The following is a 16,756-nucleotide window of genomic DNA, read 5'->3' on the forward strand; positions in this document are numbered from 1 at the left end:
GCAGGGGGGAGTCTGTTCCTTGATCTGAGCCTAGAGTCTTTGCCCCTGCAGGAGAGAGCTACTCTAATGGAGAGACCCTTTAAAGTAGGGAGTGGACAGAAGAAGAGAGGTTTCCATCCTCCTGGGAAGCTCAGGATCAGGAGCCAGCCACCCCCAGATCTTAGGTTCTCCTACTTGCCTGCCCTGCTCTGTGTGCAGTGTGAGGCAGTGAGTGAGGGCTTTAGAAGGATCCCTTTTTGAGATGCCAGGCATAAGAACAATGGTTTCAACTTGTTTCTGAAAAAGCAAATCAGGAAGAAAATTTCCTCATGCATTAGCAGAGCAATTTCTCCATGTCCCCCCAACTCTGCTGTGAGGAGGCTCCCCCCAATTCCTAGACAGCTTCCTCCAGGGTGGTTCAGAGCTTAAGCCTGGTGGGGGTGGGGTCCAAACTGCTCCTCTTCTCAAGCTAGTTTCCTTTGGATTTGGGTTCCAGATTAACTTCACCTCTTGGGCAGCACTGCAGGAAGGCTGCCCTCCAGCCAGGCACAGGGTGGGAGAACCCCTTGGTCAGGGTGTTCAGGGTGGCAGGCACTGAGAAGATGTGGGCTTGGGCTGGAGGAAACCTAGCAGGTTTGACTAGACGGGTGTGTGTGAGGGGCTGGGGTTGACTTCCCCACCTAAGTAGGGAACTGAATGGCTCATTAGGTAAGAAGGACACTGAGATGCGTTTAGGCCTGAGTGTGTCCTGGGATGGAAGGTGTTCAGGTTTTGGGTGAGAGTATCACACTCCTTGCTTTTGTTTGCATTCTCTTTGGTAAACAAAGAAACATGGGCTAATCTTGTAGCAAGGAATCATCAAACTAAGAAAGGACTTACTCTAGGATGGTTACCTTCAGGACACAGAGCCCACAGAAACTCCCATAAATGTTCCAGGTTAGCAACAGCCCCTGGGGGGTTGGTTTAGATTGGGGTTGTAGTCCTGAAGGATGAGGGGGTGGCCAGCATTCCTAAGGGAATGAAAATGATGTCTGCCTTCTTATGGATTCCTGAGTCACATCCACCTTTTACCATTTGAAAGAGGATTACTAGAAGTTGGAAGAAATTTACAGGGTCAGCCAGCCCAATCTTTGCCTCTAGGAAGGACTCTCTAACCTTGGACCAGACCCAAGTTCTCCACACCATCCTTAGAGTCATCTGAAAGGAGACTGTCCTGCCTTCTCATGGCTCATCCTTCTAGCCAGGAAGGTCTCCTGCAGTGTAACTTAAGTCCCTCTGGCTTCCCTGGCATATTCTTTGCTCTGGTTCTTCCTCCCCTGTGTATCAACCACCTCTTCTCCAACCCCCTGGTTCTGCCCTAGGAATCCCTCCAAAAATACAAATACCACCCACACTCAGGCTTAGAGATTGTCTTTGAAATACGCTTTCTCACCAACGTTTGGCTCGAGGTTTCTGAAGAGGGGACCACGCATCCTCCAAACCACCCCAAACGCGTTGCTTCCCTGGTGGCTTTAGAGGCAGAAAGGATGCCTTGGAGTACACCCGTCTATGTACGTGCTCCTAAGGAGTAAGTTTGGTCAGCCAGGGACGAGATGTGCAATCACCCCATTGAGCACAATTCCTCGGAGGCCCATCCTACATGTGTCTCTATTTGAACAACTGCTGGCAGAGAAGGTGCTGGAATGGAGTTGCATAAGGAGTGAAATCTGGCAGGGGAAATGGTGGTGGGGGGAGGCTGAGGGCTGAAGCCGGTGGAGTACATGCGATGAGAGAAGGGAGTGCGAGGAAAGAAGGAGTAGAGGAAGGGAGGAGAGTAAGAGAGAGAGAGCCGGGAATGAGAGCAGGCTCCTGGAGTCTGGGGCACTCATCTCCACGAGCAGTGCGCCTCTGCTTCCCTCACCGCTCATGGTGTGAGCACAGTGGTCTCTGCACCTGTGAAGCAGGTGGACCTTGGGTGACTTTGACATCATCAGGTCAGGGGCCCTTTCCTGTCTGTCTCACCTCCTGCCTTCCTCTTACTCGCTGAGGACTCCCACGGGAGATTAGGAAGGACTCTGACCTTGTGGCAAAAGCCCTGTCCGTGGTTCTGCAGCTTGGCTAGAAAGGGGTTAACTGGTGGGCACCCTGAGGAGGGGCTTGGATGCTGCTGTCTTTAAGGGGAGAGCTCCCTTCTCCCAAGGCCAGGAGTGAGGGCACCCGTTGTGACCTCCAGGCCATCTCCCTGCCCCACCCCTGGGGGTGCGGTCATAGCAGCCTCTCCCACAGGTGGCCCACCTTTTGCTGCACTCGATCTCCAGTGGCTCATCCGGCCCCTCTGAGTGGGACCAGGAGGTAGAGAGACTCGGAGGCTAAGTGAGCTGAGGCGTCTTTGGCCAGAGGGTTGGGAGAGGAGGCCGAAACTGTTGCCCAGACGAGACCAGAACATCACCTGTGCACTGGGTTTCTTGGACTGTTCCTTCTCCCACCTTCTTCTGAGCAGAGGGAAAAGATGCTGAAACCCACCTTTCTCCAGGGCTGGGGCCATGGCTTGCACAACCCCACTCTCTCCTGGTCTCACTGGACCCCCCCATACCTAGGACACAGGCTCAACCCCCAGGGGTCTGGGGCTAGAGGGTACCCGACTCCGTCTCCAAGTAGCAGCAGGATTCTCCCCTGCCATAGGCACTGCCTTCTCCATGCCCCGCTGCTTCCCAGACCTGAGAGACCCTCTTGGAGAAGGTGACAGGATTCAGCTCTGGACACTCACTGGCTGGGGCTGCCCCCCACCTCTAGCCCATTATGTAAGCCCCACGGTGCCGGGCAGAAGGATTGCCCTCTCTTTCCAGAACTCCCCAGCTCTCCCCCTTCCCTTCCCCATACCATTCTGGCCCCAGCCCCTTTCCTTACTGGAAAGCCAAACTTTGTGCAAATCCTTCCCTCCCACCAGTGAGGATAGGGGGGAGGGATTTGAGGAGAAGCTAAGGTCGGGAGGGGGAAGGGAAGGAAAGGAATTTCAGCCCGGTAGCCCCAGCCTCTCGCCCTTTGGGATGTGACTCGCCTCGGGACTCTCCTTGAGTCCCAGTTCCTGGACAGGCCTTTGCCCAAACTTGTGCTCCACTCTCCCCTCTCTCTTCCACAGCCTCCCCCTCCATCCAACTGAAGCAAGACTTTGCAAAGAGGTCACCCTGCATAGGTAGACCCTGGGTGACCTCAGAACTGGGGACTCCGGCTCAATTCCATGCAGGGACTTCTGGGGCAGGCCAGGGCCCAGGGCCTGGCCGTATGGACTGGTCCTGTCCTGGACCGGGTGCCCAGGGCCGGCCCAGGAGAAACTGCCCTCTCCACAGGCAGCTGCCACTGCCTGCTGGCCAACTCGAATTCCTGGACACACTCCTGGGGTCCAGCTTTTCGGCCAGGCTCGGCCTGAGAGAGCCCTGCGGGATGCCGCCCACGTAGACAGGGCGGAGGGGAGCCCCAGCACCCACCCTGGGGCTGAGGGGAGAAGTCAGAATGGCCCCAGCCTGCCAGTGTTCCTGTCCCTGTTCCCTCCCAAGTTACAAGGGGGATATTTACAGGAACTGAGCCGGGAGCCCTGGCCCATAACAGCACGCCGGGAAGCCCCTGGGTTGGAGGAGACAAAAGCGGTTGGCACCTACCTGGGGCGAGAGAAGGGTGTTGGCTTGGGGCAGGTGGACGCTGCCCGAGTCGGTGAGCCGGGGCCGGCCGGGCCGCCAGCCCCTGGGCCGCTCTCCTTTGGGCCCTGGCGGCCTCAGCCGCTCGCTGTCCGGGTGCGGCGGCGGCCGCGGCGGCGGTGGCGGGTGAGGGCGCGTGTGTGTGAGCGCGCCCGGAGCCACTGCAGCATCTCTGCATCAAGATGTGCTCCTCCCTCTCCCAGGCTCCGCTCACTGGCTGGCTCCGGTCCTCAGCCAACGCTCGGGGGCCCTGGAGATGGCTTTCTTCTGCCCCCCCTCCCACCCCGCTTCCGTCCCCACCCTCCTGGCTTTACCTCATTTGCTGTCATTTAAGGACCAGGGAGCGAGCCCAGCGCGCGTCTTCCATAATGCATGGGCGGCTCATGGACAGGCCGCGGGGCGCTGTCTGGCCCGCCTGCCCTCCCGATCCTGCCCAGCCCCACTTCTAGTCCCCCTGCCCAGGGCTGAAGGGGCAGGAGAGGGGCGGGGTGAAGAGGGAAAAGAAAGTGGCTCTTACTCCTCAGACCCTGGAGACCCATGGAGCCAAAACTCCTGGTTTCCCCAGAAATCCCCTATCCGAGGAAGAGATCCAAATCAGAAATCCCAGCTTGCTGTGTGGCGCAAGTGGCAGGGAGGGGCTGTCTCTGTTGCCCGGTCCATCCCATGTTCCTCTTTATTGTTTCCCTTGTTCAAAAGTAGTTTGAGCTTTTTGTCAAAATATCTAAATATTAGAGGACATTTAAAAATACATAGTGAAAGTCCCTCAACCACTACTCTTAATAAATGTAAGTACATGCCCCCAGGTTTATTATTTTCGTGTATACAATTACATGGGTTAGTAGGGTTATTTCACACAAATGTGATTACATAAAACAGTAACATTGGCAAAACACTTTTAACTGTATAACTGATCTTGGACACTTTTGCGCATCAGTATGTTTGGATCCAATCCCATTTTTAAGCAACCAGCAGTGTGATGTCATGAAAAGCTCCCTGGATTAGGGGTCTGGGTGTCTGAAGCGTACTCTGGGCTCCACAACCGACTGGCTGTGTGCGCTTGGCTAGGTGCCCTGCCCTCTCTGAGCCTGGCTGGTACCTGAAGGGATTAAAGATGGACACAGTCCTGCCAGCTCTGAGATTCTAAGTGCTCACCCTTGTCAGCGATGCCTTTCTCCTGCCCTGCTCCTGTCACGTGGGGGAGTGCCCAGGAAGGCTGTGGCCCGGAGGCGGAGGGACCAGCCATCTGCAGCACCAGTCGGCTCTGTCAGGCTGTCACTGTTGTCTCACCCCCCTCTGATCTGCCTGCTGTCCAGCTTGCACAGTCAAGACCGGTGAGCAGTCCAGATGCCGCAACAGCTGGCAGGGCCAGGCCAGCCTCCCAGTTTTAAATGGCTATACCTGTCAAGCTTGGATCATGGCTCCATGGCTCCCTGAGTGGAGGAGGTCCTGGGGACCTGGGCCAGAATGAGAGGGTCTGGAAAAGGAGAAGGAGCCGGGGAGGTTCTGCTGCTCAGCCTCCAAGGCTGGAATGTCTGCCCAGGTCCCACATGCGCTCCCCTACTTTCCTTCTGAGCCCCTCCAAAGGGCTTGCCCAACTTGAGAGATAGTCTTCTTTGTTCCTGATGGGGAGGACTTGGATTTTGCTAATGATGTTTCTTAAATAACATCGAATGCTGTTATGTAGACAGACACATCAACCCCTTGCCAGGATATCTTTCCCTTCCGGCCCCTGCCCGCACTGTCCTTGCCTGTCTATATGTCTGAGGGCTGGCACATTGGCTCTGAGCTCCTGAGGTGAACCTTGCTCTTTGACACCATTCAAGTCAGCCTGGGCTCCGAAGAGAGGCTCTGCAAGTTCTCTCCTAGCAGAAAACGGCAGGAACAAGTCCTTGCCAAGAAAAGGATGCTATGTCTGCTGCAGGGGGCTGACGGGCCAGGAAATAGGCTGGCCCAGGAACCAACAGTCTGGAAATGCTTGCAAGGATTGCTTTAGACGGAGGCAGCTCTCTTTATGACTCTATTTTAGGACAGCTGCTGCCCTGTGGTGGGAGCTGGGTCTCTGGGGAGGGTCATTAGCACAGGTGACTTGGGTCTCAAAGACTCTCAGATCTCAATGCAGCCAGCATGCTCCACGTGGACTCTGGCAGACACAATAAGTGAAAACAAGAACATTTGCCAAACCTAGACTTGGATGGGGAGACAGTTTCCCAAGTCTCATCTTCTCATTTGTCTGAAGCTCTCAGTGAAGTCTGGTATGAATGGGTTTGGGGAGATTAGGGGGATCTGCACCGCCAGTCTCTGAGATGCTCCTGTTCCTGAGGAGAGAGTGGGGTGGGCATTTGGGGGTGCAGGGTGAGTTTTGCTTGTGGGGCCATTAGCTTGATAATAACAGAAATAAGATCTGTTTTGAATGCCTCCCATATGCCGGGAGCTGTGCTAAATGCTTTACCTGAATTACTTGCCCAAGAGGTCCATGTTGTTATTATCCTCATTTTTCAGATGCTGCTCAGTCAGAGTAAGGAACTTGCTCAAAAGAAATAGTAAACAAGTGGAACCCTGGGCAACGTGGCGAAACCCCGTCTCAACAAAAAACACACAAAAATTAGCCAGTGTGGCAGTGCACACCTGTAGTCCCAGCTACCTAGGAGGCTGAGGTAGGAAGATCACCTGAGCCTGGGAGGTTGAGCCTGCAGTGAGCTGTGATCATGCCACTGCACTCCAGCCTAGACGACAGAGTGAGGCCTGGGATCGGCCTCCAGCATCCTGGCTTAGCCACCGCGACGTGGACTCCAGCTACCTACTGTCTGTTCTTTTGAGGTGGGCAAAATAGGGGGCAAAACAGTTTCTTCTTCTTTGGTGACAGCCAGAGCCCAGAATCTTCAGTGCAGCTGACCATAAGGGCCACCTCTCCTTTCTGTGGCTAATCAATATGACTCCATGTTGTCCACAGCTGGGACCCCATATCTCAAAGTTGAGTCCCCACAGACTTTCAAACAGGGCAAGAAAGGGCCAGTGAAGAGAATCAGGTGGCTAATCAAATGGCTTATAAATTTGTCCGCAAACATGTGGTGCTCCTTTGGTGGTGGTGGGTGGGGGTCAGAAAGCATTTTGAGGGCCACCCAACCCTGCCCAGACCATCTGCTTCCTCCTACTGTAGCCGCACAAGATTGATAGCAATGGAATCCAGTGGGTCTCTAACCAATCAAGAAGGGACCTCTAGGCCCCATCCCTGGGGACAAGTGGGGAGGAGGTGAGACCCTGCCATGGCCCCAGGATGCTGCAGCTTTGCTGTCTCTTTCCTCACCACTCCCCTGCCTCACCTCTCCTTTCCTGGCCTCTCCAGCCACCAGCATCTTTGCCCAGACCCTTTTCCCAGGAGGCCGTGTATTTATGGAGCAGCTCCTCTGCCTGGAATGTAGGGATCCAAGAGCCAGGGGACGTGGTCTTCAAAGTGCCAGTGACCTTTTTGGAAGCAGTGTGACAGTGGTAACAGGACTGTCCATCCACAGCTCTGGGGAAAACTGATATGGCCATAAGGAAAACCTCTGCAGACAGACCCGTTTGACACCCAGTCCTGCCACTGAGGAGCTGTGAGGCCATACCTCTTCACCCAGAATATGGGGATGAAGACACATACCTCACTGAGTTGATGTGAGTGTTGAATTACACGTGAAGTATCTAGCACAGCAGGTGCTCAACAAATGTCAGTATTTCCCTTTTGGGATTTAGCCTCCCTCACCTGTAAAACAAGGATATGAGGCAGGGCAGGAAGGGCTGCAAGTGGTTGGGGTGGCTCTGGATTTGTAGTCAAGAGAACTGGACTCTGTCCCAGCTCTGTCACTCCTACCTGGATGACACTGGGCAAGTAACAGAATGACACTTAATTGCCCAGATAATCCATTTCTTCATCAGTCAAATAGGAATGATCCTACTCCTATCTAGGATGGTAGTGAGGATATGTGAATTAAACATAATGGTTTTTAAAAGCACTTTGAATTGCAAAGTGCCATATCAAATACTGATGGCCATTCCCTCAGCTATGCAGTCCAAAAGGTAGGGATTATCTCAACAGTCTGTATTCTCCCAGTCCCCCACCCTCCTGTTTAGCACAGTGCCTGGTGCATGGTGGACACTCAATAAATATTTGTTGACTGGGTGAATGAATGAAGGAGAGTAGCTATAGTAACCATTCAGAGGATGAGGAGAGAGGGAGGTACGATGTGGGTGAAGGTTTCAGTGGAGGTGGGTGGGTGCATCTTGAATTGAGCCTTGGTGGACAGAGAGGAGGTGGGGAATGCGTTTCTGGCGTGGGGGCATGTGGTGTGGCAGGAGCCAAGATGTGGGGCCTGGGAAGACCATGATTTGTGTAATGCCTGGAGGAGCCAAGCTGACCTAGCAGGGGTGCTGGAAGGAAGATCTCAATGCCCTGTCTGCATTTGCCTTCCTAATTTCATGTGAGGGCCCGGAGGGGCCTAATTATTCTCTTTGCCATTTCAACCCGGGGCTCTTGCAGCTCCTTTTTCAGGCTTACAATAGACGATGCTAATGTCATTATTAATATTTAATAGTAATGATGCTAATAATGCCCTGCATTTATGTGGTCTCTCCAAAGAGCTCAAAGAACCCTGAGTTCCTTTTTTATGAAACAATTTGGCTAGTGTGGAAGGTGGGAGGGCGGGAGGGCAGGACAGTAGAGAGGGATTGAGTCACAAAGAAACCAAAGCCAGAAAGGTGAAATGATTGGGCCAAGGTCACAGAGCAGTGGGGGTGGAGCTGGGCTAGGACTGGGTGCATGGGTTCCCTGCCTGGAGCTCTGTCTTTGACTCCCCCAGGTCATCTGGGTTTAAGGAGGACGTTCCTGGTGGGGACATCTTTTGGTCCTGGTAAGAGCCATGCCATCCAGAGGATATGAGAGAACAGTCTTGGGGGCAGCTGTGACCCTGGAAGTGGGCTGGGCTGAAGAATAGATAACCTTTGGCTCTGTCTGTCCTTTACTAAGCCTGCCCAGGGTGGCTAATAGGCAGCCATGGAACATGGGAGGTGGAAGGGGCAGGTGGGGACACTGGAGTCCTTTACTAGATTCTGCAGGCCCCCCTGAGCCTTAGGCCAGACCCCTGTTTTCCAGGATCTCTGGGTGTCTGATGTACAACCTCTTGGAAGCAGTTACAATCAGCCCACGTCAGTGTGGAATCTCGGGGCTGCTGTGTAGCGTTACACAGGGAGCTCCTTCATGAAGAACAATGTCAGTGGTGCCCCCAGGAAGGAGACAGTGCAGAGTGGTTGGAAGGCCTTGCAGTCAGACAGATCTTGATTCCAATTCCACCCACCTTACTGATTGGCTGTGTGACCATAGGCTGCTAAGACTCAATTTCATCATCTGTAAAGTGGAGGAGAGGCTCTGCTTCAGAGAGCTGTGTGGATCAGCCGAGGCGAGGTACACGTACATGTTGGACAGTGGAGGAGGCAGCAGGCATTTCAAGGTTCTGGCATCAGTGGAGGGAGTGTCCAGTGTGGGTGATGCCAGCGGTGGCGTCCTGGCTGGACGTTGCCCAGATGTGACCTCAGCCTGTCTCTGCTGGCTGGCCTGTGTTGGCTCCTGCCCATTTCTCAGTCGACTTCTTTAGTCTTTCCATTGATTCTGTGATCGACTTGATAGCCTTCTGATGACTTACATTTCTGTTTACAATGGCCAAAGTCTATTTATGCTGCCTGCAACTGAGAACCTAGACTGATTCAGGACTGAAAGCTTCTAGCACAGTGTTTGGCACAAAAGATGTGTTCAATAAACGATAACCAGAAATTGTTAGAAAATATGGTATTCATCCATCCATTCACCTATACCTACGTACATTCATTTAACAAGCAAATGCCAAGTACCTCTTGTATCAGGTATTGCACCAAGTGCTGGGATATGGAGGAGAATAAGGCACAGTGAGTACTCGTGAGGAGCTCACAGTTTAATGGTGGGAATGACGTGTACAAATAATCAGAATCCAATCCTGCGAATGCTATAACCCAAGTTGGCATGAAGTATCATGGAGGGGCATCTGCCTTTGCCTGGTGAGGCTTGGGAATGAGAAAACATTTTAACTGTGTCTTGAAGGAAGACTCTGAGTTTACCAGGTAGACCAGGTGTTTGTGGTACGAGCTGGAGGAGGCAGGGAAGAGATGGTGCCAGGAAGAAGCAACAGCTTGTGCAAAGGTGACAGCATGGCAGATTTGAAAAGGAGTTGGTTAGCATGCCTGGAGTTGAGGGTGCAAGGAAGGGGTGAGGCTGGAGGGGTAGACTGTGGCCAGTCCACGATGAGCATTATAAGCCCTTGGGGCCTTTATCAAGGGCAACGAGGGAACGGTTGGAAGGATCTGAAGATGTAAGCAACAGCTGCAAGGCTGAGACTTGTGTTTTGAAGAGTCTACTGTGAGGCGGCAGGGAGGGTGGAGTGCACAGAGCAGACGCCTACCTGGAGGTGGGAAGCCTGACGAGTCAGGCATTGCAGCAGGTCGTAGATGAGGTGACATAGACCTGGAAGGGTCCTTCGACACGGAGCTCAGACCTGTGCTGGCCAGCCACAGGTCTTCACTTGGATGCCCATGGGCCTCTCATGTCACCACAGGATACTTGAACCCCCACTTGTGATGGTCAGTTTTATGGGTCAACATGGCAAGGCTATAGTACACAGTCATTTAATCAAACATGAATCTAGGTATTGCTGTGAAGGCATTTTGTAGACATGGTTAACATCTTCAGTCAGTTGGCTTTAAGTAAGATTATTCTTGATAATGGGGATAGTCTTCATCCAATCAGTTGCAAGGCCTAAGGAGCACAGAGGTTTCCCTGAGACATAAGCAGTTCTGCCCCAAGCCTGCAGCATCAGTTCATGCCTGAGAGTTTCCAGGCTGCTGGTTTGCCCTACAGAAAACCGACTTGCCAACCCCCAAATTGTAAGTCAATTTCTTGAAATAAACTTCATAAACCCAATCATAAACCCTGATTGATACACACTTTCACCCTCTCTATCTCCTTCTCCTCCTGGGTTCCTTGCTGTATTAGTAACTTGGGCTGCTAACAGAATACCATAGACTGGGTGGCTGAAACAATGGAATTGTATTGCTCACAGTTCTGGAGGCCGAAAAGTCCAGGATCAAGGTATCAACAGACAGTGTCTGGTGAGGGCTCCCTTCCTGGTGTGCAGATGGCCGTCTTCTCATTGGATCATCACATGGCAGAAAGCAACAGAGCAAGCTCTCTTGTCTCTTCTTATAAGGGCAACTGATCCCATTCATAGGAGCTCCACCCTCATGACCTAATTACCTGCTAAAGGCCCTGCCTCCTAATGGTATCACATTGAGGGTTTAGGTTTTAACATATTATTTTGTGGGAGACACCTGCCTCCATGAATGGCACCCTCCAAACTTTTCCATCTTCTGTGGCTCCTCTCTCTCCTCAACACCACCCCCAAGTCCTGCCAACCACTCAGGCCTGCTGACTCTGTTGCCCCCGAAAGGCCTCTCCTATGTGTCCTCTGCCTTCCCAGCCTTCCTCCCAGTCTTAGCTCTGGCCCTCCCTAGTTTTCACCTGCATTCTTACGTCCTCACCAGGCCTTCCAGTCTTACCCCTCCCATTCACTCTCCAGATCCGCAGTCAGAATGAGCTACCAAAAATGCAAATAAGATCAAGTTACTCTCCTGCTAAAAATTCTCCAGCATCTCTTGCCTCCAGGTAAGATTCCAGGCTCCTTCCCACGCCACACAGGGCTCATTGGGATAGTGTAGTCTGATCCTTCCTCAGTCTACCTTCTTCTCTTGCCTTCTCCTGACTTACTCCAGCCTGAATGACCCACTTGCCATTTCTGGAAGGGGTTGGACTCTCTCATTTCACTCTCTCTGTGCTGTTCCTTGCTTGCAATAGCACTTTTCTCTCTTATGTATACCTGGTTAAATTCCCCTGGCTCTCAAGATGTAGGCCAGCAGTCTCTCTCTCCAGGCCCGCTCTGGGTTCTCCCTGTAGGTGGTAGATGACCCTCTGCAGTGCCCTTATCCCTTCCTAGGCATCCTGCCTGCTAATCTCTATGCGGACGGGGTGTCTCCACCACTGCATCTTGTATCTTTGTACCCTGAGCGTAGTGGCAAAGGCCCAATATATATTTGGGTTTTTTTGTTTGTTTGTTTTTTGAGACAGGGTCGGGCTGTGTTGCCCAGGCTGGAGTGCAGTGGCTCGATCTCAGCTCACTGCAACCTCTGCCTCCTGGGCTCAAGCCATCCTCCTACCTCAGCCTCCCAAGTAGCTGGGACTATAGGCATGCACCGCCATACCTGGCTGATTATTTTTGTTTTTTGTAAAGACAGGGTTTCACCATGTTGCCCAGGCTGGTCTCAAACTCCTGTGCTCAAGCGATCCACGCACCTCAGCCTCCCAAAGTGCTGGTATTATAGGCATGAGCCACTGTACTCCGCCCACTAATATATATTTGTTAAATGAATTGATGAGTGGGTCATTCTATTCCTCTCTGGGAGTTCACAATGGGGGTAGACAGGTGTTCAATAAACGATAACCAGAAATTGTCAGAAAATATTGTATTCATCCATCCATTCACCTATACCTACATACATCCATTTAACAAGCAAATGCCAAGTACCTCTTGTATCAGGTATTATACCAAGTGCTGGGATACAGCCTCTCCCCTTCCTTGCACCCTCAACTCCAGGCATGCTAACCAACTCCCTTTCAAATCTGCCATGCTGTCACCTTTGCACAAGCTGTTGCTTCTTCCTGGCACCATCTCTTCCCTGCCTCCTCCAGCTCGTACCACAAACACCTGGTCTACCTGGTAAACTCAGGGTCTTCCTTCAAGACACAGTTAAAATGTTTTCTCATTCCCAAGCCTCACCAGGCAAATAAACAACCAATTGTGTTGGGGCATAAGTGGCTACTTCTCTCTCCACCCTGGGTGCCCTGGAGGCAGGACCAGTACCAACCTAAGTTGAGCAAATTACCCCAAAAAGCAGACGCAGAATTGCACCAGGGCACACAGCATGGAGAGGGAGCATGAGCCAGGTTTAACTCTTTTTTCACTGCCTCAGCCAGGTGTCATCATGCAGGGCCCCTGGGAGAAGCTGTCCACCAGGGTCGGAGGATGAGCCTGAGCTGGCAGAGGCTGTGAGGTGGGTGCAGACTTCCCTGGGAGGTAGACTGAGGTCCAGGACCACCTTCCTGGATCCCCAGCCTGTGTGTAGAGTCTGTGCTCAGAAGGGTCCCATGCTTGGTTTAATGCTCTTCTGCTGCTGTCTTGGAATTTACAATCACTTTTAAACAAGAGGCCTAGTATTCTCATCTTGCATTGGGCACTGCAAGTTATGTGGCTGGTCCTGCTGAGGTCAGTGGGGTTGCCCCACTAAAAACAGTACCTGGAATTACTGGGCCAAAGAATGATCTTCCTCCCTGTCCTAGAGGAGCAGGACTCCATTCACAACTTCGAACCCTGCCCTTGGCTTTGTTAATCTCCTAGGAGCCGGTCAACAGGGCCCCAGGTGTTTTGATCCCTCTGAGCTACTGTAAGCCAGCGGCATACAGTGTGCTAAGAATGCATTTTACATTTTTAAGTGGTTGAAAAAAATCAGAAGATGTCATGACACATGAAAATCATATGAAATTCAAATTTCAGTGTTCATAAATAAAGATTAATTGGAACACAGCCACATTCATTTATGTATTGTCTGTGGCTGCTTTTATGCCACATCGGCAGTCGAGTAGTTGCAACAGAGGCTGTATGAAGATATTCATTCAACAAAGCTGAAGGTATTTACTATCTGGCTCTCTACAGAAAATGTTTGCTGATCCCTGGTTTAAGCCATGCCTCTGTCACCTGCAGCCTAGCAATCAGAAACCAGGGGGATGTCAGTCACTGACACTTAGGTGTTGGGTTTCTTTTTTGCCTTAGCTCAGTGGTTGTCAACTAGGGGGCCATTTGGCAAGGTCTGGCGGCATTTGTAGTTATCACAATGGGAGTGTGTGCGGGGTAGAAGGTGTGTTGTTGGCATCTAGTGGGTAGAGGTGAGGACACTGCTAAGCATCCTGCAGTGCACAGGACAGCCCCCACCACCTAAGAAGTTCCCAGCCCGAAGGAGCCCCGTGCTAAAGCTTAGGGCAGGGCTAGGCCAGACTCCCAGCGGGTCTTATGGGCTGGGGGACCAGCCAGAATTTCACTGCTTTGGAATCAATTGAGCATTCCAAAGACTGTGTGTGTACTGAGGGAGGGGGTCCCAGAAAGGACCAAGCATGAGTCTTCTCCCTTCCTTGGCAGCTTGTGGCTCCTATACCTGCTAGGGACCCTGGGCAGGCCTCAAATGGAAAACCCACTTTCCCTGCAGTCCCCTAAGGAAGAGGATAGGTGCCCATCTGCTTGGCCAGGCGAGCTTGATCCTGGGAGGGGAGATGGTTATCGAGGCTGCCAACTGTGGCCATAGGAAGAGGTGCCAGGGGCCAGGGATGCAGAGAGGGAACTGGAGGTGCCCCCAGGGGACCAGGTGAGCAGGTTGTCCAACTCAGGTGGAAGGAACGTGAGGCTGGGAGAGCCTTGGAGAAAAGCTGGCACGGCTCCCACCCAACCTTCTGGAGAGTGAGAAGAACAGATGCTGTGGCTGTCAGATGAGATGCTCCTGGCACTTTGGGAAATGGCAGAATTAACAAAAGGACGGTTGCTTTCAGGGAACACAAGCAGGGGCGCAGTGTGTACAGCTGGGCCGGCCTCTGAGGACTCCTTTTCCTTGAAGGGCAAGGAGCAGGGGTCCTCTTGCCTGGCCTCTGGGCTGGTTGTAGATTGGGGTGGTGGCGGGGGGGAAGATGGAGGCTGAGTCGTTGGACCTGGGGACAGAATGGGGTCAAGTTAGAGCCAGAGCCAGGGTCAAGGCTGTACATAGCTTGGAGTCTTGTAAATGGCAAGGCTGTCTGGAGGTCATCTCATCTATCCCTCTGCCTCTGGGTCCAGCCTCAGCAGATGGCATCTTGCCGGTGGAGGACCCAAGCAGAGGGGCCCTCAGCAGGAATGAGAATTCATCAGCTGTCACTTGCAAAGCCCCCAGAAGAAGCAGCCAGTTCTCTTTGGAAGCTGCATGGACAAAGAGGCACATGCTGTAGGGTCTGCAGGGAGCCTGCCCCTTCTCCTAGCAGAGAGTGGGCAATGGGAGTGATGGAGGCTGGGCACGGTGGCTCACGCCTGTAATCCTAGCACTTTGGGAGGCCGAGGTGGGCAGATCATGAGGTCAGGAGATCGAGACCATCCTAGCTAACACGGTGGAACCCCGTCTCTAGTAAATAATACAAAAAATTAGCCGGCGTGGTGGCGGGTACCTGTAGTCCCAGCTACTCAGGACGCTGAGGCAGGAGAATGGCGTGAACCCGGGAGACGGAGCTTGCAGTGAGCTGAGATCGTGCCACTGCACCCCAGCCTGGGTGACAGAGTGAGACTCTGTCTCAAAAACAAAAAGAGTGATGGGAGCAGGTGTGGCCTCATCCTGGATGCTTACCTGACCTGGCGGAGAGGCGGGACGTTGTGATTAGCATTGTTTGGCTAGAGAAACTCAGGAAGATTTGGCATAGACTAGGCTAGCTGGGTCCCACTTAGAGGCAGGAGGATTAGACTCCATGCTCCTAAAATCCATTAAAAGAATAGGAAAAGAGAAGGAGGATACGCGATTGCCCAAGTGTGGATGGTTTTAATTGCAATGCAGAACTCATACAGACTCAAAGAAAACTCTTTCTAATGCTGAGGTGTGGGATGACAGATAAGAGGCTGGGGGTTGTGGCATTTTTCCCAGGACCTGCCTGCCTGGTCTGGTGGCCGTGGGCTGGTTAAAGTTCCCCTGGCCAGGGAGGTTGGGGGCACAGCTTTGTCCTTTCTGGCAGACCCACGGCTTCCTTGCTTCTGGAGCTGCAGCAGCTGAAGTATAGGGTGGGAGATGGGGCGGGGGAGCCAGGACTACCCTGCCCTCTGGAGGCCCTGGACATTAGCCCAGAGACCCTTCAGCTGAGGAGGCTGCCCGCCCGTCTGCGAAGTGCACTGGCCATGGGTTAAGCCCATAACTGGAGGGGTGAGCAAGGCCAGAGGGCAAGGGACAGCAGACAGCTCGGAGGGGTCACGGCCTCATTTGCTGGAGTGTCATCCCTCTCCCTGTCACAGGTCTCTCCGGGACCAGCTGACAGATGCGCCCTGGAGGAGGGCGGGGGCCTCCTCTCCATGGCCGGCCTCCCCTCTCTCCTTCCCCCCCTTCCTGCTGGCTTTCCCTGAAGCCGCTGCATTGTTAGCTGCAGGCCTCTGGGGACAGACTTCAGATGGAGGGGAGCGGGTGTGTGTTTTGTTTTGTAGTAGGGAGTCTCTGAACCAAGAACCTATTTGGCTAATGAAGTCGTAATTACTCCCAGGCTCACTAATAGGATGAAAGCTGGGGGCTCACTTAAAAGCCACTGATGGACCTGCGAGAGTGGTCTGAGGGCTCTGAGGAGGGGCTGGAGAATGGTAAATGGAAGGAGGTGCACGTCGGGGTTAGGGAGACGGAAGAAAGGGGGTGTAGAGGCCCTGGTCTGGAGTCTGTCTGCTTCTGGGAACCAAAGTCACACCTACAAATTCTTCAGCTTAGCATGGGATGAGCTGCCTGAGATTTACCATCTTGCCTGTGCCTGCCTTCAACTTTCCCAAACTGGCCATAGCCCTAGCTGCCTGCTTTCATAGGAGGATCGTGGGCTGTGGAGGGTCTGGGGCAGCCGAAAATCCCAGATGATTGCTATTTGGCTTTGGAATGAGTCTATTTCTAAGTTTGTGTATTTTTTCCTCCCAGAAAAGCCCTCAGCTCTTTCAGATGCGGTCTGGTGGCTGTCATTTGAAATGTGAGTCTGCTTTCTCTGAGGACGCATTAGCTCATGTGGAAGGTGGGGTGGTACATTTGCTGTGCGGTGTGGGAGCCAGTTTTGGATTTAGCGCTTGATGTGTGGAATCTGTAAGACAAGGGGAGTGGACCTGGGCTCCCTCCAGCCCTGACATTCCATGGGTCTGAACCACAGGCACATAATTGAGAGGGGACTGGGGGCTCTCCTGGGGTCCTGGGTGGGCCCT

The 16,756-nt window shown here is 52.9% G+C and overlaps 1 protein-coding gene across 1 annotated transcript in view; it reads right to left on the bottom strand.

The window, feature by feature from the left end:
• The window catches only part of CNTN2 (contactin 2), a 31,694-nt gene extending 27,823 nt beyond the window's left edge, over nucleotides 1-3,871 (bottom strand). Inside the window, exon 1 of the mRNA XM_024242120.3 lies at nucleotides 3,615-3,871. The gene's annotated coding sequence lies outside the window, so the exon portion shown is untranslated. The remainder of the gene's footprint in view (nucleotides 1-3,614) is intronic.
• Nucleotides 3,872-16,756: the final 12,885 nt, after the last annotated feature.

This window comes from Pongo abelii, chromosome 1 (assembly GCF_028885655.2).
Source record: "Pongo abelii isolate AG06213 chromosome 1, NHGRI_mPonAbe1-v2.0_pri, whole genome shotgun sequence".
NCBI classification, from domain to species: Eukaryota; Metazoa; Chordata; class Mammalia; order Primates; family Hominidae; genus Pongo; species Pongo abelii.